General features: G+C 41.0%; 1 protein-coding gene across 6 annotated transcripts in view; it reads right to left on the bottom strand.

The window, feature by feature from the left end:
* Positions 1-25,416, bottom strand: part of LOC145510158 (uncharacterized) — a 735,177-nt gene that overhangs the window by 383,271 nt on the left and 326,490 nt on the right. For 2 of the 6 annotated variants that reach the window (XR_014056826.1, XR_014056829.1), the window contains exon 6: positions 23,441-23,606. The exons of the other annotated variants lie outside the window; for them this stretch is intronic. The gene's annotated coding sequence lies outside the window, so the exon portion shown is untranslated. Of the gene's footprint in view, positions 1-23,440; positions 23,607-25,416 lie in introns of those variants that run through there. 6 annotated transcript variants of the gene reach the window in all.

Raw genomic sequence — 25,416 nt, 5'->3', positions numbered from 1 at the left:
TTTCCTGTATTGATGCCGGTTTCTTCCCCGTTTCGGGATTCTTTGTTTTTTCTGGTCAGTTTATGTGTGTGCTGCGCCTTGTTGCTCAGTTGTGTCCAACTCTCTGCGACCCCATGGCCTGTAGCCGCCAGGCTCCTCTGTCTATGGGGATTCTTCAGGCAAGAATGCTGGAGTGGGTTGCCATGCTCTCCTCTAGGGGATCTTCCCAACCCAGGGACCGAACCCAGGTCTTCCGCATTACAGGTGGATTCTTTACCGTCTGAGCCACCAGGTCAATTTAAAGGAGGGGATAAACAGAAGGGAAGGGACTCAATTTTTAAGTTCAAGTCACCATCTTTCCTAGATGTCAGCCTGAGTTCTTAATGTCACATTATTAGATAATACTAAGAGCCTGTCAAACCTGGCCTGGTATTAATACATTTTAGGCAATTGATGTTATGGTATGTATTGGAATTAAAAGAGAGGGTGCTTGGTTTGTTTAGTAGCAAAAGTCACTCAGCCATGTCTGACTCTTTGTGAACCCATGTACTATACAGTCCATGGAATTCTCTAGGCCAGAATACTGGAGTGGGTAGCCTTTCCCTTCTCCAAGTGATCTTCCCAACCCAGGGATCAAACCCAGCTCTCCCATATTGCAGGCAGATTCTTTACCAGATGAGCCACAAGGGATGCCCCTTGGTTTGTATAGACAGGGTTCAGATCTTGATTCTACCAATCCCAGGCACTGAATTAATCATTTAAAGTCTCATTTTCCTTCACCTGTAAAATGGAGACTGTTAACAGCATCTACCTCATAGAACAGTAACAAGGGTAAAATGAGGTAGTGCCTCTAAAGCTTCGGCACAGTACCTGACGATCAATAACTGCTTAATAAATATTTAAAAGAAGTTTCGCCATTCTTTCCTCATTGCTAGATGTGGTAACTAAACTCAAATGTTCCCACTAATGTTCAGATTTCACACCTGAATTTTCCCAAGAATGTTTCTTTTTTTTTTTTAAGAAAGAATGGTTCATAGTCAAATCAAATTTGATCTAATCTGAAAAGCAGTATAAAAACCCTAGAAGGATGCATCCTAGCTGTCTAGACAGGGCCCTATGGACTGTTAAGGAGTCCCAAACCCTCTGCCTCTTACTTGCCTCATGTGGAAAGTAAAATTCCATTTTCACCAAAATTTCACAAAGCTGTATTTAGCCACACTCCTGTACAGATGGAACTACACTCCCAGGTTATAGAGCTGTGGGTCTCTTTTAATAAATGAGAGGATTTGTGTCTTCCCAAGCTTGATATGTAGGGATGGAGCCGAGGATTAAAAGGGAGACACGATGAGGATTTAAGCAGATTTATTGCAAATCATCACTGGAGTGCACGAGTTACAGGCCCAAGATTAAGGTGAGCCTCTCTCAAGAACATTTTCTTCAGTAGTAACAGACAGGCAAAGCTTTTTTTTTTTTTCTTTCTAAATCATTCTCTAATGAGAAATGGTTTAAACTGGGGAACTTCTCTGCACAGTAAATTGGACAGATTCAGAGACATGCCGGAAAGATCATTCAGTAACAGAACTAAAGCTGCTGTCCCTAACAAAATCACACCAGTTAGAATGAGAATGAGAGGTTCGCAGCACCTGACAACTAGCAAGCTGGAACACTTGCCACAGAATCAGCCTGACACAGATATACTCGTATTAAATCCCGCCCCCAACCCTTCCCTAGTGCCGCCCCTCTGAACTCTGTTCCGAAGCTTGGAGTGGATTCCCATTTCTCATAGGAGAAAATAGCAAATTCTCAGTATGCCCTTCAGCCATGGGTAGGCCCTGCAGCGCCTCCAACAGCCTCGGCTTTGGCTCTGCCTCCAGGGTCCCGTGGTCCAGCTGTCCATGCCTGCCCACGCCCCAGGAGAACACCTGGCCCGTGGCATCCAGCAGCAACGCGTGCTCGGCGCCCAGCTCCAGTCTACGTACCCGCGGCGTGGGGGCCAGAGGCCGGTAGAAAGGCGGCCTTGGGCTCACGTAGGTGCAAGCTCAGGGCAGCAGGGGCAGCGGCCCTTCCTGGGTCTCATTACTGCTGGGTCCGTGTTCCACCTCCAGCACGGCCTGGGCCCAGAGGGGCTGCCCACTCAGCGCCAAACCCGGTGCCCAGGCCTGCAGCTCATCACTGCTGGGTCCGTGTTCCGCCTCCAGAATGGCATGGGCCCAGAGGGGCTGCCCGCTCAGCGCCAAACCCAGTGCCCAGGCCTGCAGCTCCGCTCAGGTTCCCGGCCCCGCGCGCAGCAGCACCAGGAGCTCCGACGACGAACACGCATCGGTGCATCAGCTCACCGCGCCGCCCGCTGAGCCAGACAGCTGCACCTGGCCTGCACGGGTCACAAAAGCGGTGTAGCTCAAGCTCGAGCTCACACTGCAGACATCGAGGCTGCTGCCCAGCGTCCTCAGCGGCTGGGGACTAGAAAAAGTCAGTGTTCATCCTAATCCCAAAGAAAGGCAATGCCAAAGAATGTTCAAACTACTGCACAGTTGCACTCATCTCACACGCTAGCAAAGTAATGCTCAAAATTCTCCAAGCCAGACTTCAGCAGTACGAACCGTAAACTTCCAGATGTTCAAGCTAGATTTAGAAAAGGCAGAGGAACCAGAGATCAAATTGCCAACATCTGCTGGATCATCGAAAAAGCAAGAGAGTCCCAGAAAAACATCTACTTTTGCTTTATTGACTATGCCAAAGCCTTTGACTGTGTGGATCACAACAAACTGGAAAATTCTTTAAGAGATGGGAATACCAGACTACCTCACCTGCCTCTTGAGAAACCTGTATGCAGGTCAAGAAGCAACAGTTAGAAGTGGACATGGAACAACAAACTGGTCCCAAATCAGGAAAGGAGTACATCAAGGCTGTATATTGTCACCCTGCTTATTCAACTTATATGCAGAATACATCATGAGAAATACTGGGCTAGATGAAGCACAAGCTGGAATCAAGATTGCCAGGATAACCTCAGATATGCAGATGACACCACTCATGACAGAAAGTGAAGAACTAAAGAGCCTCTTGATAAAAGTGAAAGAGGAGAGTGAAAAAGTTGGCTTAAAACTCAACATTCAGGAAACTAGGATCATGGCATCTGGTCCCATCACTTCATGGCAAATAGATGGGGAAACAGTGGAAACAGGGGCTGACTTTATTTTTGGGGGCTCCAAAATCACTGCAGATGATGACTGCAGCCATGAAATTAAAAGACGCTTGCTCCTTGGAAGAAAAGTTATGACCAACCTAGACAGCATATTAAAAAGCAGAGACATTACTTTGCCAACAAAGGTCCGTCTAGTCAAAGCTATGGTTTTTCCAGTAGTTATGTGTGGATGTGAGAGTTGGACCATAAAGAAAGCTGAGCGCCGAAGAATTGATGCTTTTGAACTGTGGTGTTGGAGAAGACTCTTGAGAGTCCCTTGGACTGCAAGGAGATCCAACCAATCCATCCTAAAGGAAATCGGTCCTGAATATTCATTGGAAGGACTGATGCTGAAACTGAAACTCCAATACTTTGGCCAGTGATTCGAAGAACTGACTCATTTGAAAAGACCCTGATTCTGGGAAAGATTGAAGGCAGGAGGAGAAGGGGACGACAGGGGGTAAGATGGTTGGACGGCATCACCAACTCAATGGACATGAATTTGAGTAAACTCCAGGAGTTGGTGATGGACAGGGAGGCCTGGTGTGCTGCAGTCCATGGGGTCACAAAGAGTCAGACATAACTGAGCGACTGAACTGAACAGTATGCCCTGCGAGTTCCCGCATGGCCCAGACCCTGCTCACTTCCCTAGTGACCCCGCCCTCACTAGTGGCATTCTAGCCACACTGTCCTCACACAGAACAGACGTCACTGCCACAGGGCCTTCACAAATACTGTCCTCTCTACTTGGAATGCTCTGGCTGGCTCCTCTTCATGCCTCAGATCATAGTTCAAATATTTACAGTACCATTGGCTATCTCCATAATCTTTTAAATTGTGATCCCTGGTTAATTGTATAATTAATTTATTAGTATTATTAGTATAAATTCCTAATTAGAATAAAAATTTCATGAGGACAGGTAATGTATATATTGTACTGGCCATTCTCTTTATAATACTTACACAAGACAAATATTCAATAAATATTCACTGACTATGTGAATGAATGGATTTTCAACCTCCATCAACACCAGAAGCTCGGACTATAAATCTCTAAGTGCAACAAATCTCTGAGCTGAATCTCATGAATCACTCAGCCCCCTGAGAACTGGCTGACAGAGACGTATATGTGTACATGGATGGACAGCCATAGATCTATACTCTCATCTTTTCCTCTGTTCTCTCTTTCCCTGGGTTGCATTTGTGCTCCCAGGTCCCCTACCATGTAGCCCTTTGTTTCTTCATTCCGTTCATCGTGTATTACTGGTCATTTTCAATTTCTCTTTCTCCCCCGTCATAAGCCAGGACCTCCCTGTGACCTGGCGGCCTCATTTGTACCAACCGTTCATGGCGCCTAGGTTCCTTATTTGATGGCTCTCTTACTTCCAACAGCCGGTTGGATCCCTGGGTTAGGAATCCTGGGTCAGGATCCCTGGAGTAGGAAATGGCAACCCACTCTGGTATCTTGCCTGGAAAAAAACCATGGACAGAGGAGCCTAGCGGACTATAGTCCGTGAGGTTGGACATGACTGAGCACACTGATAGGAAACTAACTTCCTTTCAAAGGCTCCTACTTCTCTGTCAAGATATTTAGAAGTTATCATTCCTAGAAAAATATTCAAAAGATAGATTTTCTCTCTCTCTTGTTTCATAGGTCTTAGGGCCATGAACAAAAATGATATCTTTTTAAACTGTGGGATGAGTTGTAAGAACCCTGAGATGAGTGGATATTTTAAAACAGTGACATAGCTGGCTATTCAAGAGGATGAAAACTTTATGACAAGGACTCTGGAAATGAAAGCTGTTTGGAAAATAACTGAAAATTTCATGTAATGTTATTGTGTCTGAGAAATCATTATAGTAGGGACTTATTCATTCATTTGTTCATCAATTTAATGACCATGTTTTGAGTGGCTAACATGAGCCAGGCACTGTGTTTCTATCTGGTTGCTGATAACAATGGTGTACAGGGAAGATGGGAGTTCTTCTCCCAGGAGGCATACATTCACATTGCAAGAAATAGACAGTAAATAATAAAATATACATTTCTGGCAAGTGTCATGAGCCAGGATATTATGAGTCAGTTATAAGCACTGAAAAATCTATTTTCTCTTCCCCAGCAAGGACAGTATTGTTATTCTGCTTTGGCCATGCTATTTGTACTGTCCAGTTGTTTCAATGTTTTTCAGCGTGAGTGAAGATCCCCTAGTGGGTCATGAAATTACATTTTATTACCATTTTAAATGAATAAAATAGAATAGAGAACATCAAAGACTACCTTACATATTAAAGAGAAGTATTGATTTTTGTTTCAAGTATGGATATACTGGTTCTGACATAGAATATGTCTTACAGCAGGTCACCATCAAAAATGTGTCAAAGCATGCCTCTTGGGGCCAGAATCGCAGTATTGTCCCACTCTGTATGAGGTGTTAAGGGACCATTTATGATGACGGCAAGACACTTAGCTGGTTCCTTTGGGTGAAAGAAACAGACACATTCAAATTCAGCCCTGTTTCAAAGGATCTTTCATTTTTTTAGACTACAAATCAGAAAATACTATTTGGATACATACTCATGGAGAAATGAAAATAAGTTATCACTCAGCAAAGGCAATTTTTTAAAATTACATTATGGGGGAAGAAGCATTGGTACGCTTCCCTAATTATAGATATGCCACAGGATTACTAAATTACTCAATTCATTCAGTGAGTCTTTATTGAGTATCTATCATGTTCCAGATACTGTGCTGAATAAATCATGCATGGTTCTTACTTTCATTAGGTATACAATCTTATTCATCACTGTTTAAATTAGTGATCCTCAATCCTGGCAGCAAAATATAATCATCTTGGGAGCTTTTAAAAAGTACTGATTTTCATTCCCATAGGTTCTGGTTTAATTAGTCCAGGGTAAGGATCCAAGATGAACACTGTTTAAGCTATCTAGGTGATGGTAATGTGCAGCCATTATTCAGAACTAATGGTCAATAATGGTCAATAAGAATCTTGCAAATCTGTATATATTATTTAACTTTCCTTAAGATACCTAGAACATTTTCTACCTTGCAGTGGTAAAATAAATTCTTCTTATAAAAGTAAGTACTTTACAAATTCTCTAAAAATGTCAGCATCTATAAGACCCTTGAATTATTTTTATCATTATTCTCTGGCTAAATTCTGTTTAACAGTCAGGTTTTCATTGTTTTAATCTTAAAATTTTTACTTTCATTGTTGGTTTTGAACCCCATTTATGAAAACATTTCAATTCCCCATTATTAACTATTTCTCCTAAATGATTAATATTTACAAATAAAAGCTATCCTTTAGTTTCCATCTTTAGTGTCAATAATCAAATTAAAGTTCCATGTGTACACACTTCTAGATGAAATATTCAAATTTATAATCATTTGCATATTTGTTTCATTTTTGCTAAGATTTTCATCCCATTAATACATTAATTAATTTTTCATTCCTCTTCACATTTGATAGTGAATATCTGCACAGCCAAAGTTTATAAAAAAGCTGAAAAAAAAATCTGTCTGATTCAAATCCCCATTTTCCCCAGCATCTCTTGTGCTTCATCTTTTCAAGGAAAGCTTCACCCTTTTTTAAAAAAGCTACTCTCATCTCTGACACCATGTTTTGCCTTCCCTGAAGATAGGATTAAGGTATCTGATTGAAGAACTCCATTTTTCTTTATTTCCTTTTCAAATGAAAATGAGCAAGCCAACTGAAATATCAGGGAGTTTTCTGAATTTCCCACCAACTTAATCTCACCGCCTGTTGATGATATTCTTACTTATTCATTCCCTTCTTTGGAGACATCTAGAGATAATTTTCATCTTCTCTCTTTTCTTAATTTTATCCTTATGCCTGCATGTGGGCTATGGAAACATACAGTTTCACCTTGACTTGGAAGCTCCCAGCATGTGGTCTCAGTCCAGTAACTTAAATTCTCTATGGTTCAAGTATTAGACATAGTGAATATGAAATACTCAGCATTTATTTACTATACCTTCTAGCATACAATAAATGGTAGATAGCATTAATATTGAAGTAGTAGTTTGCCCACGGTGTCTTAGTCGCTCAGGTGTGTCCAACTCTTTACAACCCCATGGACTGTAGCTCACCAGGCTCCTCTGTCCATGGAATTCTCTAGGCAAGCATATTGGAATGGGTTTCCATTCCCTTCTCCAAGGCTGCCCACATTTAATATCAATCCATTCTGTTGGTGTAGGACATATAGAATCCTTTCCTAGAGATAATTTCAGTCCATCTCTAGCTAGAGAAAGAAGGCTTAAACACTGGAGAATTGGTTCCCGAGGAGCACATCTGTTACAGGATCATTTGTTCATCCATTTGACAAATATTAATCTGATCCTCTCTCTGTGCCAGGCTCTGGGCTGGGAGCCAGGGCTCCAGCAGGGATTAGGACAGATACACACTCACTACTATAGAACTTACAGTCTTGCCAGGACACTAAAATTCTCATGTGTGTGCTCTTATGTGATATGAAAAGTTGCCTTTCAGTGCCTCAGGGGCCCTGGGACTGGGATGAGCTTCTCTCTGACAAGCACAGAATCAGTGATGATGATGATGATAACTGTGACCTGCATCTTTTATTTGAAAAGATGAGGGCATTCTCTATTATCATCCCCTTTGGGGAATGTTAAAGTTCCTTTCCCTACTTCCTGCAAGAGTATTTGGACCAAGGAGTGAGGTTTCTAGACCCGGTCTTCAATGAACATGAAACCTCAGAATGTGGTTAAGTGCTGCCTGCTGACTTTGCTAAGGAACGCTCATTTCTCACAGGCTGACTGGAGAAGGCTTCCCAAACAGCTGTTTTCATCAGGAGTCACAGAATTTGCATTGCTGAATTTCCCCCCAGGTTTTTTACTATTCATCTATATAACCATTTTAAACACTTATTTGTTTCTTGCTTCTTTTTAAAACAACACAACACTATGGGATGTTTTTAAACATTGATGCTTATTACATGTTTTCAAAAGCTTCTTTTAACTTACTGCATGTCATTCACTCTTTTCCTTTACACTTAAGACATTGCATATCCTCCTCCTTTAACTACTTTAAATGATACCATATTCAGTTCAGTTCAGTTCAGTTCAGTCAGTCATGTCCGACTCTTTGCGACTCCATGAATCGCAGCACGCCAGGCCTCCCTGTCCATCACCAACTCCCAGAGTTTACCCAAACTCATGTCCATCGAGTCGGTGATGCCATCCAGCCATCTCATGCTCTGTCGTCCCCTTCTCCTCCTGCCCTCAATCTTTCCCAGCATCAGGGTCTCTTCCAATGAATCAGCTCTTCACATCAGGTGGTCAAAGTATTGGAGTTTCAGCTTCAACATCAGTCCTTCCAATGAACACCCAGGACTGATCGCCTTTAGGATGGACTGGTTGGATCTCCTTGCAGTCCAAGGGACTCTCGAGTCTTCCCCAATACAACAGTTGAAAAGCATCAATTCTTCAGTGCTCAGCTTTCTTCACAGTCCAACTCTCACATCCATACATGACTACTGGAAAAAATATAGCCTTGACTAGTCGGACCTTTGTTGACAAACTAATGTCTCTGCTTTTTAATATGTTGTCTAGGTTGGTCATAACTTTCCTTCCAAGGAGTAAGCGTCTTTTAATTTCATGGCTGCAATCACCATCTGCAGTGATTTTGGAGCCCCCAAAAATAAAGTCTGACACTGTTTCCACTGTTTCCCCATCTATTTGCCATGAAGTGATGGGACCAGATGCCATGATCTTAGTTTTCTGAATGTTGAGCTTTAAGCCAACTTTTTCACTCTCCTCTCTCACTTTCATCAAGAGGCTTTTTAGTTTCTCTTCACTTTCTGCCATAAGGGTGGTGTCATCGGCATACCTGAGGTGATTGATATTTCTCCCAGCAATCTTGATTTCAGCTTGTGCTTCTTTCAGCCCAGCGTTTCTCATGATGTACTCTGCATAGAAGTTCAATAAGCAGGGTGACAATATACAGCCTTGATGTACTCCATCCCCTATTTGGAACCAGTCTGTTGTTCCATGTCCACTTCTAACTGTTGCTTCCTGACCTGCATACAGATTTCTCAAGAGGCAGGTCAGGTGGTCTGGTATTCCCATCTCTTTCAGAATTTTCCACAGTTTATTGTGATCCACACAGTCAAAGGCTTTGCCATAGTCAATAAAGCAGAAATAGATGTTTTTCTGGAACTCTCTTGCTTTTTCAATGATCCAGCAGATGTTGGCAATTTGATCTCTGGTTCCTCTGCCTTTTCTAAAACCAGCTTGAACATCTGGAAATTCACAGTTCATGTATTGCTGAAGCCTGGCTTGGAGAATCTTGAGCATTACTTTACTAGCGTGTGAGATGAGTGCAATTGTGTGGTAGTTTAAGCATTCTTTGGCATTGCCTTTCTTTGGGATTGGAATGAAAACGGACCTTTTCCAGTCCTGTGGCCACTGCTGAGTTTTCCAAATTTGCTGGCATATTGAGTGCAGCACTTTCACAGCATCATCTTTCAGGATTTGAAATAGCTCAACTGGAATTCCACCACCTCCACTAGCTTTGTTCGTAGTGATGCTTTCTAAGGCCCACTTGACCTCATATTCCAGGATGTCTGGCTCTAGGTGAGTGATCACACCATCGTGATTATCTGGGTCGTGAAGATCTTTTTTGTACAGTTCTTCTGTGTATTCTTGCCATCTCTTCCTAATATGTTCTGCTTCTGTTAAGTCCATACCATTTCTGTCCTTTATCGAGCCCATGTTTGCATGAAATGTTCCCTTGGTATCTCTAATTTTCTTGAAGAGATCTCTAGTCTTTCCCAATCTGTTGTTTTCCTCTATTTCTTTGCATTGATCACTGAGGAAGGCTTTCTTATTTCTCCTTGCTATTTTTTGGAACTCTGCATTCAGATGGGAATATCTTTCCTTTTCTCCTTTGCTTTTCACTTCTCTTCTTTTCACAGCTATTTGTAAGGCCTTCTCAGAGAGCCATTTTGCTTTTTTGCATTTCTTTTCCATGGGGATGGTCTTGATCCCTGTCTCCTGTACAGTGTCACGAACCTCTGTCCATAGTTCATCAGGCACTCTATCAGATCTAGTCCCTTAAATCTATTTCTCACTTCCTTGTATAATCATAAGGGACTTGAGTTAGGTCATACCTGAATGGTCTAGTGGTTTTCCTTTCCCTACTTTCTTCTATTACTATATTACTATGCTGTAAATGGAGAAGGCAATGGCACCCCACTCCATTACTCTTGCCTGGAAAATCCCATGGACGGAGGAGCCTGGTAGGCTACAGTCCGTGGGGTCGCTAAGAGTCGGACACGACTGAGCGACTTCACTTTCACTTTTCCCTTTCATGCACTGGAGAAGGAAATGGCAACCCACTCCAGTACTCTTGCCTGGAGAATCCCAGGGGTGGCGGAGCCTAGTGGGCTGCCGTCTATGGGGTCGCACAGAGTCGGACACGACTGAAGCAACTTAGCAGAAGCAGCAGCAGCATGCTGTAAATATTTAGGCATAAATTTTTACCATCACTAATCATTCCTCAGATTTTATATCTGCAAGGTATGTGACAAAGAACTTTACAACTCTGAAGTTTCTTAAAATTTATTCCCAAACTTCTTTCCAGAAAAATAGTACAAGTGTATATTTCCACAAGCAGGGTTATGAGTACCAGATTCATCATGTCTTAACTTGTTCTGAGTATACATTCACACATACAGAGAATCAGATTCTATCAAAACTATAGGAGGAACACATGTCTGCCGTGTCTCTAATTTTATGCTAGCAGCCTTTTATATTATATGCTTAGATACATTTTTCTAAATTGTGTGTTATAAATGGCAATATTCTAAGTCTACTTTTTCCTTTTAGTTTACGATGAGCTCATTCTGAAAAGAAAGAATGAATCCCCATCCAAAACTGGTTTGGATGTCAAGACTGATAACATATTACACACATATCACACACTCACACAGACACACACACACCAAGAGGGAATAAAAAGGCTTATTATTTATATAATGAAGCTTCTGGAAGAGCATGACTGATTTTCTCAGCTAACCCAAAAATGACTTGAGAGACCAAAGAAAGGACACTGGCTTAGGGTTTTTATTTTGATTAGAAGGTGAGACTGAGGTAATGGTTTCTGTGCTTGGATAGGACTTGTGTGGTTTGAACTTTCAATAGGTGCCAAAGGAGAGAACATCCAGTCTTATCGGCTTGCCCAGGTGTGGGGCAAAAGGTCAAAGAAGAAAGAAGCTTAAAAGCTGATAGCAGTCAAACATCAAAAAAAAAGTCAGACATTTTATTAGTTTATTTGTTGAAATATTTTATATTCAACCTGTCCTCTTCTACTCTTTGACTACTTGCGATACAGTTCACACAAGAAAGCTAGGAAGATGCTTGGTTCTTTTCATTTATTTACTGGTTTTCAAGACAATGAAGTGGTTTCTTGTCATTCTCTGAAGGTGATTATTTTTTAATGCTATAAAATCATGGGTTTAAATATATTTATTGGGCTTCGATGGACATGAGTTTGAGCAAGCTCCGGGAGTTGGTGATGGACAGGGAAGCCTGGCATGCTGTAGTCCATGGGATTGCAAAGAGCTGGACATGACTGAGTGACTGAACTGAACTGAGCTCATTGGCCTTCAACCCACTGTGATTTTCATCATTACTGAAACACAATTTGTCTCACCTTTAGCCAGTGGGAGCCTTGCTGAGTTCCCTGGAGAGTCCTTTTGTCATGACCCAAGTAGGATTTGGCAGCTTCCAAGCAGCCCCCACTAGGTGTGAGACAGGCTGTCCCATGCCCATCTTAGCTTTCCTGCTCCAGATCTAGAATCAGCTATTTCTTTATGAAGCCCAAGTTACTCTTAGAGAAAAATTGTATTTCAAGACCACAATCTGGGTACTAACTCACTGCCACTGAGTTGGTCATTATCTCTAGGCTTTTAAAAGGTACACAGAACTAGGAAATATGTGCACACACATACATGGGCTTCATGAGTTCATTTTGCTACTTAGAATTAAAACTTTTATTTAACCTTTTCTATATTATATATGTGCCTCCTTTCCTTCACACTGAGAGTCCTGGTTCTCAGCGACAGCAGGGGTGACAGAATAAGAATATTCGATAATCACTCATTTGTTTTTTCACATATTATACATATGATAGTACTGGCACGACCATACTGATGCAAATACTAACTTTAATACTGATGATGACATGATTAGTGAAAACATTAAAACTATTTACTCACATGCTCTACACATTCCCCCATATTAGTTGCAGTTCTACTGTATCTACATTGCTAAAGCATGTAGTAATTATAAACTCCAGCCTCTCCCTAGCGCTCATTTCGTTTTACTTCTGTAGGCCCCTGTGTATCCAAAACTCACTGCAGGTCCTTAGATCTATTATCTCTCTAGTGACTTGGTTTAAAAAAAAGTTTATATGAAGACCACAAGGTTTTATACTATCTTTAGTCCTTTCCTGAGTCTTACCACCTCCAATTCTGACTTGTACTGTTCCTTAATGTCTTATACCCTTTTCTTAATCACTTTAAGCTTGTTTTAAAATATTTAATAGGTTACAATTTTACTCCATTTGAGAAAGTACGGTATGCTTTCATCGTCTGTAGGGATGCTGTTCTCCTTATTCTTGTATCTTATAATAACTTGGTATGGATTTGACTTCCATTTTTCCTGCTGCTGACTTTTGTGTGAAACTGGATTCCTGAACTTTGAGAATGAGACGTGCTTCAGGATAGCATTTATAACTTGTCAGAGCACCCTCGTGGTTGTTCTGTAATGTTCAAAAATAGGGCAACCCGTATCCTGAAGTTTCTTGGCTCTTCCCCTCCCCGGGTTTTGTCTTTCCTTGTCCCTGTTGTCTCTCTCCTGTTCGGTTTTCATTCTGCTCCCAGCAGTCACTCCTCAGGGTGGGATGCTGTCCTGACGCTCCAGCTGGCTGGTTTTAAGAGTTCACAGGAGCTGGACTAAGGTAGCTCCCTCAAACCTTTTTAATGTGGACTCTTAGCACTCAGCCAGTACTGGAGAAAGAAAAATGCCTCTTCATTTCATCTGCTGCTCTCAAACCAGCCTGCCTTGCTTTCCGGTGAATACCTATTGACTGTTTTGGGTTCTTCTGGTCTCAGTTCTATCAGATGCTGCCCTGTTGTTTCTTTCTTTCACAAAAATGCTAATAGTACAAAGATCTTGTGGCCACTGGTGGCTTCTCCTTATCTATTGGTATTTAATACCTCTTAGGTTTTAATTTGGCTCCGAAAGACCAAAGTTTATCTGAAGACATAAGATCCTCAGGTTTCAAAGAAGTGAATGTGTCACCTTCTGGCACACCTACTTATTTTACATTTAAGAACCGTCATCCCAGAAGGTGTGGATATCTACAAAAATGGCAAAATCTCACTAAGACAACCTAGAATGACAATGGCCATTATGGGGAACGTTCCAATTAAACATTATCGTTCTTTTAAGAGGTGCATTTGAAAGCAAGTTTCCCAAATCAAACAAACAGCATGGGATACCTATTTTAATTGGCATGCAAAAACTTCCAAAAGGTTTCAAAGTTTCAAAACAGCTTCACTGAAACATTCATTGCAAAAAGCTAATGAAAACTAAAGACATAAGAGGCAAGCTAAAACAAAAGACTGTAAGACTGACATGGCTCCTATAACTCTCTTCCATCCTCAGAGTATTCAGACCCCATTAATCCTCTACCGGAGTCACCTTTCCACAATGAAGAGGTTACAAGACTGCAAGTAAAAGTCTGCCAAGTTAGTATCCTTACATATACCCCCATATCTACCACTGAAGCAGGGACCCCATATGGGCCCCTCCCAGGGGTGCTGGGACTCTAAGGGATTCTCTGGTAAATTGCTACCAGTGACTCCCTTAAAGAGTCAAGGGGAAACCAAAATTAAAATTAGCAGTAAATCTTGCCAAATTGTGGTAGAAACTAGGGCTACCTCTCTACTTGAAACCCCACTCTCTGGTGCCTGCAGATGAGATCCTGGGAACAATGGCAAAAGTCAGTGAAGGGTGAGAAATTTTACCATGGTCAGCTCTCCTGGTTCTCTGTAGTGAGTGGCCAGTTGAGAGAGAGAGACGGAATTTCAGGCTGTCACTTCCTTTACAAATTTAGACTCTTACAACTTCAGTTTCAGGGCACCCACTGGTTGTTAACCCTTTCTCTCCCAGGGACAGCTCTTTCCATCTTGTCTGTCTTATTTTGTATCCTGAGAACTTGACTTGGCTTTCTGCCTGCCTGGAACGTGCCAGTTGTTGGTTCTTGCATACACAGGCAGATCAACCATCAGTTTTGAGGGCCTAAAAATATGGCCAGACAGAAATGTGGGTTGCACTCCTTTTTCAGAGATGGTCCTACCAACTGCTGCCAGCTGTCAGGAGAACTAAGTTTTCCTTTCTTTTGACTATCTTTGCGGAATGGCTCTGAACCTTGGGAGTACAGTCTCCTCTTGTATCTTCTTTGGGGATGCTTCTTTGTCCAAAAGGCTGTTCAGTACTTCTAGGAATATTTAGCATTTGTTCTGGCTGAAACCTGACAAGATATTTTAAAGGACTTTCCTAAAACATAGCTCTGTGGTCAGAAGTTGGCCATTTTGAAAGCTGATATTCAGAACCAAATGGGAGCGTTTCTTAGACCTTCTCCTCTACACTAATGAAACCATGTACCCAGAGGGGAAGAAAAACATTCCAGAGACAAACAGGTCTAAGTCTATAACACAGGAGCCCATGATCTCCCTAAGGTTAGCATCTTAGAAAAGGAACAGAGAATGACTCACAAAGAATGTGAACCTGAGATGTTGTGAGCGGTGAACACCACACAAAGATTCAGCAAAACCTCTAAGAACTCCAGAGTGTTAGCTGGGAACAGCTTAGCTGCTAAGTTAGTGCCTTAAGTATTTTAATCATATCTCTCAGATAAGCTGAGAGTCTGATCGGGAGGAAATTTTTATAAACAAGACAACAGGCCCCAAATGGATGCCCCACATCACCAAACCAAATCTTAAAGATACAGCTCTCCAAGAAATGCCCTTTTGAACCAGTCAATCAGGAATCACCTAATCATTACCAGTTAGGTACTCTGTCCAACAGACTCCTACCATCTCCTAAAGGAAAGTCACTTTACAGTAACCAATAGGGTTTATTTTTATTTTTAAAATCTAATATAACTTCCTTGTTTCCGTTCCCTCTGCCGTAAGCCTTTCATTTTGCACAGCTCCTTGGAACTTCTGTCTGCTAGCCTGGATGCTGCCTGATGCATGAATCACTGAATAAAACCAATATGATTTTTTAAATTTACTCAGTTTAATTTTGTTTTTTAACAGTAAAGGATCTTTTAATCATAAAAGCAATGGAAACTGAAAAAAAAAATATTGATAGAGCTGCCCTTTCAAGAAGTATCCTCTTAGATATCCAGTTATCATATTTCCATAGCATTCTGCAATGAATGATGCAGATACAACTTTTCTGATACTTAGGATGAAATGACCTGAAGATGTCCTCCGTTGGCCAAGGTCTTAAAATTGTCTTGGGTTCAAGCTTGTACTGGCCAAAACTGATCCTGTGATTTACAAAAAAAGGTTAAAATGAAATGATCTGAATCTTGTTATTCAGGCTGATAGAGATGCCCTTGTTTATTAGCAAGATGCTAGATCAAGGACCACAGAATGTGAGAATCCATTTCTCTAGGTGGTTAATAGCAGGTTCCCAACTAATTCAACCCTGAGAATGTAGGATCTATTGGGTACTTTAAGACACTTAAATACAACACATAGCTTTGACCTAGAATGTGTGCATGATGCATGGGCAGTAAGATGAGTCATGGTTACTCTCATTTTGTCTAGCCTCCTAGTGGGACTACTGAAATCCAAATTTATCACAGCCAGTCTCATATTATAGAAAATAAAACAGGAAAACAAAAATGTAAAATAGATTTGGGAGGTGATCATTAACACCCCATGATTATTTTTCTTTTATCAATTCATTCAATGTCAACTTCTTAACATTTAAGGTTATCTGTATGAAGCAATAAGGGAAACAGAAAGTTAACAGGGTTGGAGCCCTTGCCAGTGGAAGATCCTAAGAAACAGATGAAGCTTCTCAATATTTGTGAATAATATTTAGGAACGTAACTGCTGGATAAATGGTGATTCAGCAGCATAATTGTCAAGGCGTCTGTGACTGGAGCACTGAGGTTCTGGGCAGGGACTAGAGTGAGGCACACGGGGAGCAAAATTTAAGGAGGCTCCTGGGGCTTAGTCTGCATTTAAATAACCCTGAGAGTGAGTGCCTCCTTAAATTTTATCCTTAGTACCTTGTTCACCTCAACCTTGTGCTAGCCCTGCTGGGGCTGATCTTCCAGCTGCAACAGCAAATGGACTCTCTTGATACTTAATTTCACCCCTAGACCTTTTTCCATGCAAATTTACATTCCATAGCCCTCTATAAACCAAGCTGGAGTAAGCTAGTTATGTGTTAGCCTAAGGGGAAATTTCACGCAGCCTGACAGGGCAACAGTGTGGGCTCCATCTAGTCCCTGAAGAACATCTTTTCTAAATTCATCCCCATCTCCCTTGAAAAGAGCTGTTAATAGGAATTTGAACATTAAAAATAAGAAAGAGAAAAAAATAACCTTATTAAGAAATGTGCCTTGATTTATAAGACCTGAAACTTATTGGGCAGGGGATATTTTGCATCAGATTGTATCAAAAAGGTAACTCCCACATGTCAAGCCTTTTTAGCCTGTAGAACAAATATCTGTTTCCAGTTTAGGGGTGGAATGTACAACTGTGACCCCTACTCCCCAGGTTCTCCTATTCTCCTAGAAGAATGAAACTGACTTCCTGAAAGAAGTTAATTTGCTTGATTTCTTTCCTATTTCCTCCCTTAAAACATTTGTGGGCAAATTGGACTCACATACAGAGTGTTTTATTTTGCACTGTTTTCCATTAATTTGGACTCTTTCATGTTGTTTGGAGTTCCCTGCCATCTGTGGGGAGGTGTGCTGACATGGCACACACTCAGAATGCCTGGCAGCTTTCAGATGAGATGGAAGAACACATCCCATCCTTTCCAACAAAGACTCGGCAAGAAGAGCTTTAGGGAAAAGGAAAGGGATTTACTGAGCTGAAAATATGGAACAAAAGTCCAGGGTGGCTCTGCCTCTGGGCTCAGGATGGATATACAATTGCCAGGGAATCGATTTCTGTCACTTGATCCTCAATTTCATCTGGGGCCACCTTTTATCATCACCCTTCTCAGCCTTTCTTTCCCTGTCACACAGAGAGGAGAAAACAGTTATTTTCTCTGCTTCTATATTTCTTTCTTCAAGGAATGATTATCTTATTCTTCTCACTCACTACCTCTTCTCCTCATTATTCTCAGCAGGTTCAACATCAAAAACCTGTCTGAATCTGTCCCAGAACTCATTCTTTTTCTGGAGAGCGTGGTTTCACAGATACTGTCTGCTTCTGCAGCAAGCTTTGGGGCATATTTCTTGCTTAAAATAGCAGCCCGATTTGGCTACAAAGCCATAATCTGCAGTATTTCTTCAACCAGGTCTTAATAATCCTAATGAGATAACAATTGTAATTTCCTCTGTGTATCATATCAAACACTTTTACACTGTTCTCATTAGGCCTCTCACAATCTGGCCCACTCCTCTCTCCAGCCTGCATCTCCTGGTTTGCCTTTCTCAGAGCTAGGCTATTCCCAATTTCCCCTAAACACCTATCCACTTTCCCACTCAAAGCATTTCCCCATTTTACACTTTCCCATTTCCATAGCTCCTAATCCCCAAATCCACCTCTCCCATGACAGCATTGTTCTATGAAATACTAGCCATTCTCATAGACCAGGTCAAGGTGTGCCCTCCTCCATGAAGACTTTCCCAAGCTTGCATTACGCCCTGTTGATACAGAATTCTGACTTTTTCCCTGAGATTCTTTCCAAATTCAGGTTGGAAAGGTCACAATTTTGAAAAGGGTTAGAGAAGGAGCCCTATTGCTCCTTGGGGTTAGCCCAGTGAAATGCACTTCAGAGCTAGATATTTGAGATCAGTTCTTCATGTGGAACATGATGATATGGCCCTTAGTGTTATGGGTGACAGGTAAAGATACACACACAGAACATCAGGCCAACTCAACTCAATCTCCTATAGAGGTCAAGTGAAGAATAATTTAAATTCAACAAATATTTACTGAGTACCCTTCATCCATGCCCTGTACTAAGCACTGGGGATACAAGGCAGATGCCTACACTAGAAGATTGATAAATGGGCTAAGCAATTTGAGTTTACTTTCCTCCCTTATGATGAGTTAATGCAGTGATTCTCAAACCTGGCTGTGTAGCAGAACCACCAAGGGAATATGATTTATGTATTTGCTTATTTATGCATCAGTTTTGAATTTCATTTTGTGGGAATAAATAATACATTCACTGGCTATAAAGCGAAAAGACTGAAAAAGGTACACAGGGACAAGTATCTCTTATGCCACCATTCTAGTCATCCAGTTTCCCTAATTGTGCCAATTTATTTGATATCATTGGGGAATAGTTTAACTCTGTCTGTTTCTTTCATCATAGCAAAGCTATTTAGACAGAGTGGAAAGGTGATTGGGAGTTTGGGAAGGTGCTGAGCAAGTCTGCCCAAACCAAACACAAACTAGGAAGCCAGGCTGCAATGACAGAGATCAGGCCTATGCCTACAAGATATAGGCAAGACCAGAAAATGACTTCCTGAAGGTGTCTGGAAACAGGAGCTCCTGGTTGCTCATCTTCCTAAGTAGCCAGCTCCCCACAAAGTCCTCAAGATCTGTCCTCACTAAACCCCTCAAAATATACTGCCACATATTCTTCCATCCTTCTTAGACATGGGAGTGTCAATGTATCTGTTATCTGTCACTGTTTGGCTATTATGCACTTGAACATGACATCGAGCATGATAATAGAGACTTGCAAATTATAGCCAAGAAGTGTTGGCTCTTCTTGGCTCCAGACAAAAGTCTGTTTTATATAATAATAATATAATAAAGTTGCAGTGTACAAAATTAATGTACACAAATCAGTTGCATTTCTATACAATAACAATGCACTATCAGAATGAGAAATTAAAAAAATAATCCATTCACTTTAGTAGCAAAAACAACAAAATACTAAGAAATAAGTGTTATTTTACCAAGAAGGTAAAATGCCTAAACACTGAAAACTGTTAAGAAATTGATGAAAGAAATTGAAGAAAATATAAATTGATAAATAGAAAGATATTTCCATATTCATGGATTAGAAGAATTAACATCATTAAAATGTCCACACTACTCACCAGGGGTTGAACCCCTGTCTCTTATGTCACCTGTGTTGGTAGGCAGGTTCTTTACCACTAGCACTACTTGGGAAGCCTACTCAAAGCAATATAAAGATTTAGTTCAATCTCTATCAAAGCTCCTGTGGTGTTGAAAAAACTCGAGAGTCCCTTGGACTGCAAGGAGATCAAACCAGTCAATCCTAAAGGAAATCAATCCTGAATATTCATTGGTAGGACTGATGCTGCAGCTCCAATACTTTGGCCACCTGATGTGAAGAGCTGACTCATTAGGAAAGACCCTGGTGCTGGGAAAGATTGAAGGAGGAGGAGAAGGGGAAGACAGAAGACAAGATGGTTAGATGTCATCACCAACTCAATGGACATGAGTTGGAGCAAGCTCCGGGAGATGGTGAAGGATAGGGAAGCTTGGTGTGCTGCAGTCAACGGGGTCACAAAGAGTAGGACACGACTGAGTGAACGAACAAACAAAAATCAAATTTCCATTGATATTTTCACAGACACAGAGAAAACTATCCTAAAATTTATATGGAACCAGGAACAGACTCCAAGGAGCCAAAGTAAGTCTTGAGAAAGAACAAAGATGGAGGCATTACACTTTCTGATTTTAAGCTATATTACAAAGCTATAGTGATCAAAACAGTATAGTACTGGCATAAAACTAGACATACAGACCAATGGAACAGAATAAAGAGCCCAGGCAAAAAACCACCCATAAACGGTGAACTAATCTTGAACAAGGGTGCCAAGAACATATAAAAGGGAAATCTTGTCAATAAATAGTGTTGAGAAAACTCGATATCCACATACAAAAGAATGACTTTAGACCACTATCTTATACCATTCACAAAAGTTAATTAGAAATGGATTAAAGATTTAAACACAGTAGTCTCCCCATCCACAGTTTTGTTTCCATGGTTTCAGTTACCAGTAGTTAAATTCAGTCTAAAAATAGTAAGTGGAAAATTCCAGAAATAAACAATTCATAAGTTCTAAACTGCATGCTATTTTGAGTAGCATGATAAAATCTCATGTTATCCCTACCTGGGATCCCCAACCACCATCTCTGTCTGCTCCTGACATCTAACCATTGACATCATCATGACTCAATGATCCAAAAACATCTGAAGCAGATGATCCTCCTTCTGACATATTGTCACAAGGTCAATAATAGTCTAATACTCTATCACAATGCCTACATCATTCATCTCATTTCATCTCATCACATAGGCATTTTGTCATCCCACATCATCACAAGAAGAGTATTGTACAATAAGATATTTTGAGAAAGAGAAATAATATACACATAACATTTATTCTAATATATTGCCATAATTTTTCTATTTATTATAATTGTTGTTAATCTCTTACTGGGCTTAATTTGTAAATTAAATTTTATTATAGACATCTATGTACAGGAAGAAATGTAGCATATATAGAGTTTGATACCATCTATGGTTTTAGGCATTCACTACGGATCTTAAAACATAGCCCTGTGGATAATGGGGAACTACTGTGTAGGACTTGAAACTGAAAAACTCTTAGAAGAAAACAGGGAAAAACCTTCTTGACATAGGCCCTGGCAATAATTTTTTTGATATGACACCAAAAGCACAGGCAATGGAAAGCACGCTAAACTAAAAAGCTTCTGCATAGAGCAAACGAAATAACTGACAAAATAGAAAGGCAACCCATGGAATAGGAAAAAATATATTCAAGGCATACATCTAATAATGGGTTAATATCCAAAATACGTAACAAACTTATACAATCCAACAGTAGACAAAGAAAATATTTCAACATAAAAATGGGCAAAGGACCCAAGTAGACTTTTTTTCCCAAAGAAGATATTCAAATGACCAACGCATACACGAAAAGATGCTCAACATCACTAATTATCAGGGAAATGTAAATCAAGCCACAATGAATTATCACCTCATATCTGTTAGAATGACTCTTATGAAAAAGACAAAAGATAAATTGTTGACAAGGATGTGAAGAAAAGGGAGATTTTTTAGACTGTTGATGTGAATGTAAATTGGTATAGCCTTTATGGAAAACAGTATGAAGGTTGCTCAAAAGTTTTAAAATGAAACTATCATTTGACCTGGTAGTCTCTCTTTGAGGTGTATTTCTGAAGGAAATGAAATCAGTATCTCAAAGAGGTATTTGCATCCCCATGTTCACTGAAGCATTATTCACAAAGCCAGCATATAGAAACAACTTTAAGTATCTGTTAACAGATGAATGGATAAAGAAGACATAAACAGGGGTGGAGGGGAGAGAGGAAGAGGGAGAGAGAATGGAATATTATTCAGCCATGATAAAGAAGGAAGTCCACTTGCAACAAAATGGATGCATTGAGAGGACATCATGCTAAGCAAAATAACTCAGGAAAAGACAAATATTCTGTGATCTCACTTACATGTGTAACCCCCCCAAAAAAGGCAAACACAGAGAAACAGAAAGTAGAGAATAGTGGTTATCAGAAGCTGGAGGTTGGGGAAAATGGGGAGATGCTTGTCAAAGGGTACAATCCTTTAGTTGTAAGATAAATAAGTTCTGGGAATCTAGTGTACAGCAGGGTAATTACTGGAGTGGGGTGCCATTGCCTTCTCCGAAGTTAATAATAATACATACTTAAAATTTGATAAGAAAGCAGTAAGTGCTCTCACCACACACACACACAAAATGGGTGGGAGCAGTAACTATGTGAAATGGTGAATCTGAGAATTAACCTGATTGTGGTAAGCATTTCACAAAGTATATGTATGTTAAATCATCACACTGTACACTTGAAAGTATATAATTTTATTTGTCAATTATACCTCAATAAAACTGAGGGGGGGAAAAAAGAATGTTTTGAAAGTTTCCTAAATAATCATCTTACCCATTTATTCTCTAAGGTTCTAGGATTATATGGATTTATACATTGAATTTACAGCATTCCAGGCCCAGGAGGGACCCCAGAGATAGTCAATCAGCCCAAGACCTTTGCCTTACAAGGAGACCACTCCGAGTTCCAGGGATAGGGGACAGACTTAACCAGGTCAACAGTGGAAGTACCATCAGCCACACCTGCCACCTTTCCAGTCCTCAACAGGGCTCCTGCACACTCGATGGCCTTAGCACATCCTACCCCTGTATTAGCTGCTAGAACTGCCAAAGCAAAATGCCACCCACTGGGTGACTTAAGCAACAGAAATGTGTCTCACAGTTCTGGGGGCTATAAGTCCAATGTCAAAGGTGTTGGCAGTGTTGATTTCCTGAGGCCTCTCTCCTTGACTTTCAAGTGACTGTCTTCCTGTGGTGTTCTCACAAGATCCTTCCTCTGTGCCCTTGCACCCTTGGTATCTTTTTGTGTATCACAATTTCCTCTTCTTAGAATAACACCTGTCAGATTGGATTAGTGCTCATTCTAATGGCCCTATTTTAACTTAATCACCCCTTTAAAGGCTCCAGGTCTGAATCCAGTCACATTCTGAGGTACTGATTTTAGGCTTTCAACATATAAATGGGGCAGGGGGATACAATTCGACCCATAATGACGTCCCATGTTGGGAATGCTTTTCCCCTTCACTTAATTCCTAATCATCTTCCGGATTCCAACTTAAAATATTACTTCTTAAAGAAGCCCATCCTGACTGCCTCCTCAGTATCCAAAGTCAAGCTCTGGCCTCTTTTTTAGGCACATTTTTGATGCCCTTTTACTTCTGTGTGTGTGTGTGTGTGTGTGTGTGTGTGTGTGTGTGTAGTTGCTAAGTTGTGTCCAACTCTTTGTGACCCCAGGGACTGTAGCCTGCCAGGCTCCCCCATCCACAGGATTCTCCAGGCAAGGATACTGGCATGGGTTGCCATTTCCTTCTCCAGTCCTTTTACTTCTCCTTACCATTATTATTACCAAAGAAATGCTCGTGTCATCGGCCAGTTCGCTTTTCCCTCCCTCCACGAGGCTTTCATCTCCCACAGGGCAGGGACCCGGCTGCTCTCCGACACTGCTGCATCCTTAGAGCTGAGCCAGGCCCTGGCACAGGTAGCAACCCAGCAAATATTTGCTGAATAAACAAGTAAGTGAAGAAGGCTTTAAGGAAGTAATTAAAAACCACAGAACCTTCTTTGGAATTATTATTTTCAAACTATTCTTACATTTTCTCACTTTTGCTCATAATGTTTCTGCTGTAAAATTCTCCTGGGCCCCAAAGCCCAACTCAAACAGCCTCCCCCACTCATTCTCCTTACCCAAAGCACAATCAATTCTTTCTTCCTCAGAAATCCTGCAGCACACTATTCATGCAGTTGGTCTCATGCTTAATCATGACTTATAGATATTAAGGGTATGTTGGTAACATGATTACCGCCCCCCCCCCAATACACACTTCATTTGAGCTATGATTACTTTGAAGTTAAGGACAGAGTTTCATTTAACTCTAAAACCCTGGCACACAGTATAATGCCTGGCATAATAAAGAGCTAATGGTTTTTAGGAAGAAAGATCATGAATAGAGCCCAAGTAGCATAGATAGAGCCAGTTGTGAAGGTTGCACAGTCCTTCTTAATGGTTCCAGAATTACTAATGGGGTCCTTGGTTGCTCTGCCCACCCCGCAGGCTTCAGCAAGGCTGGGTGAGCTGCTGCTCCACATTTCCCAGAAACAGCTTGCAGAATTGGCTCTAGAGCAGGAAGGACTCGAATGACTGATTACATCAAGTCTTTGAGACCATTTTCCTTAAAAAAAGAAAGAGAAATCAAGCCTGAGAATCCTTTGAAATTTAATTTAAATTCTTACAAGAACTAGCACTAGTTCTCTGATCTAGGACAACACAGACAGAAGCCCAAACAACTGAATTAGCCTGGAGAACAGGGAGGGGGCAGGGGCCCAGGTAGTCCAGATTCTATGTAGTTTCCTGTGGTTCAGGCTCCTTACCTGCAAAAACCAAGTAATCACATCTGCGTCATACTTCACAGCAGCAAGGGGGAAATGCAGATGGGACATTATAAGAAGAGAGCTTATGGAAGGTTAATGAGCTCTCCCAGTTGCAGAGGTTCTGGTTTACTTTCAGAGTGGTTGACAAATGAAGACAAGACAATTACGGTTCCATAAAGGACACACCCAGGTTTGACAGGCAGTGATACCCACTGTAAGAAGGATATGATCTTTTCTATCAAAGGAGAAGTTATAAGAAATAAAGAAGTGATTCATTCTTAGAATAGTTAAACAAAAAGATACATAGCTGGCTTATAAATAAGATTCCTAAAATGGTGGCTAGATGCCAATCCTTTGTTCTTTTCACTTCCTAATTCTCCTTCCTCACAAGAACATTTTGGTGGGCTAATTTCACGGGCTTTGTCCTGGATATGCACAAAAAAAACTAAAAGTGTGGGGAAAATAGTTAATATAAATAGTCCAATTGAAAGCTTAGATAATATCCGGGAAGACCGGAACGCTGTGACTCAGCCTATGAGGAGCCGGAGGAGAGAATCTGCATTTTAGGAATAAAAATGGAGCAGACTTCCTACTCCCTGTGCTTGCTCCCAAACCTTTGTCTGTAGCACATCCTTCTACAAAAGTAAAGGCTACCTTTTTCGATTGTCTGTTCTATTCCTGTGACACCATTTTGAGAGCATTTCCAACACCACTCCTCCAAGTATAGAGCCACCTGAAGCATTAGAGCATTCTGAGGATTGAAGAGAACCCAGTTTTATTAAACTCAAGGATACATCCTTCTGTCTCAAGACTTAGCCTCTGATTACTTTCACCTCCTAGTGAACAGCACTCTGTCCTACACACCTTTCATTATCTCAACCTACAGATAGAGATGGGGATGAGGTAGGAAATAGATGGGCTCCAGGCTGGACTGATGTTGAA

This window comes from Giraffa tippelskirchi, chromosome 6 (assembly GCF_054371585.1).
Source record: "Giraffa tippelskirchi isolate mGirTip1 chromosome 6, T2T-mGirTip1v1.2.pri, whole genome shotgun sequence".
Lineage (NCBI taxonomy): Eukaryota > Metazoa > Chordata > Mammalia > Artiodactyla > Giraffidae > Giraffa > Giraffa tippelskirchi.
Note: the sequence above shows the minus strand (reverse complement) of the source record. Positions and strands in the feature narration are given on the sequence as shown.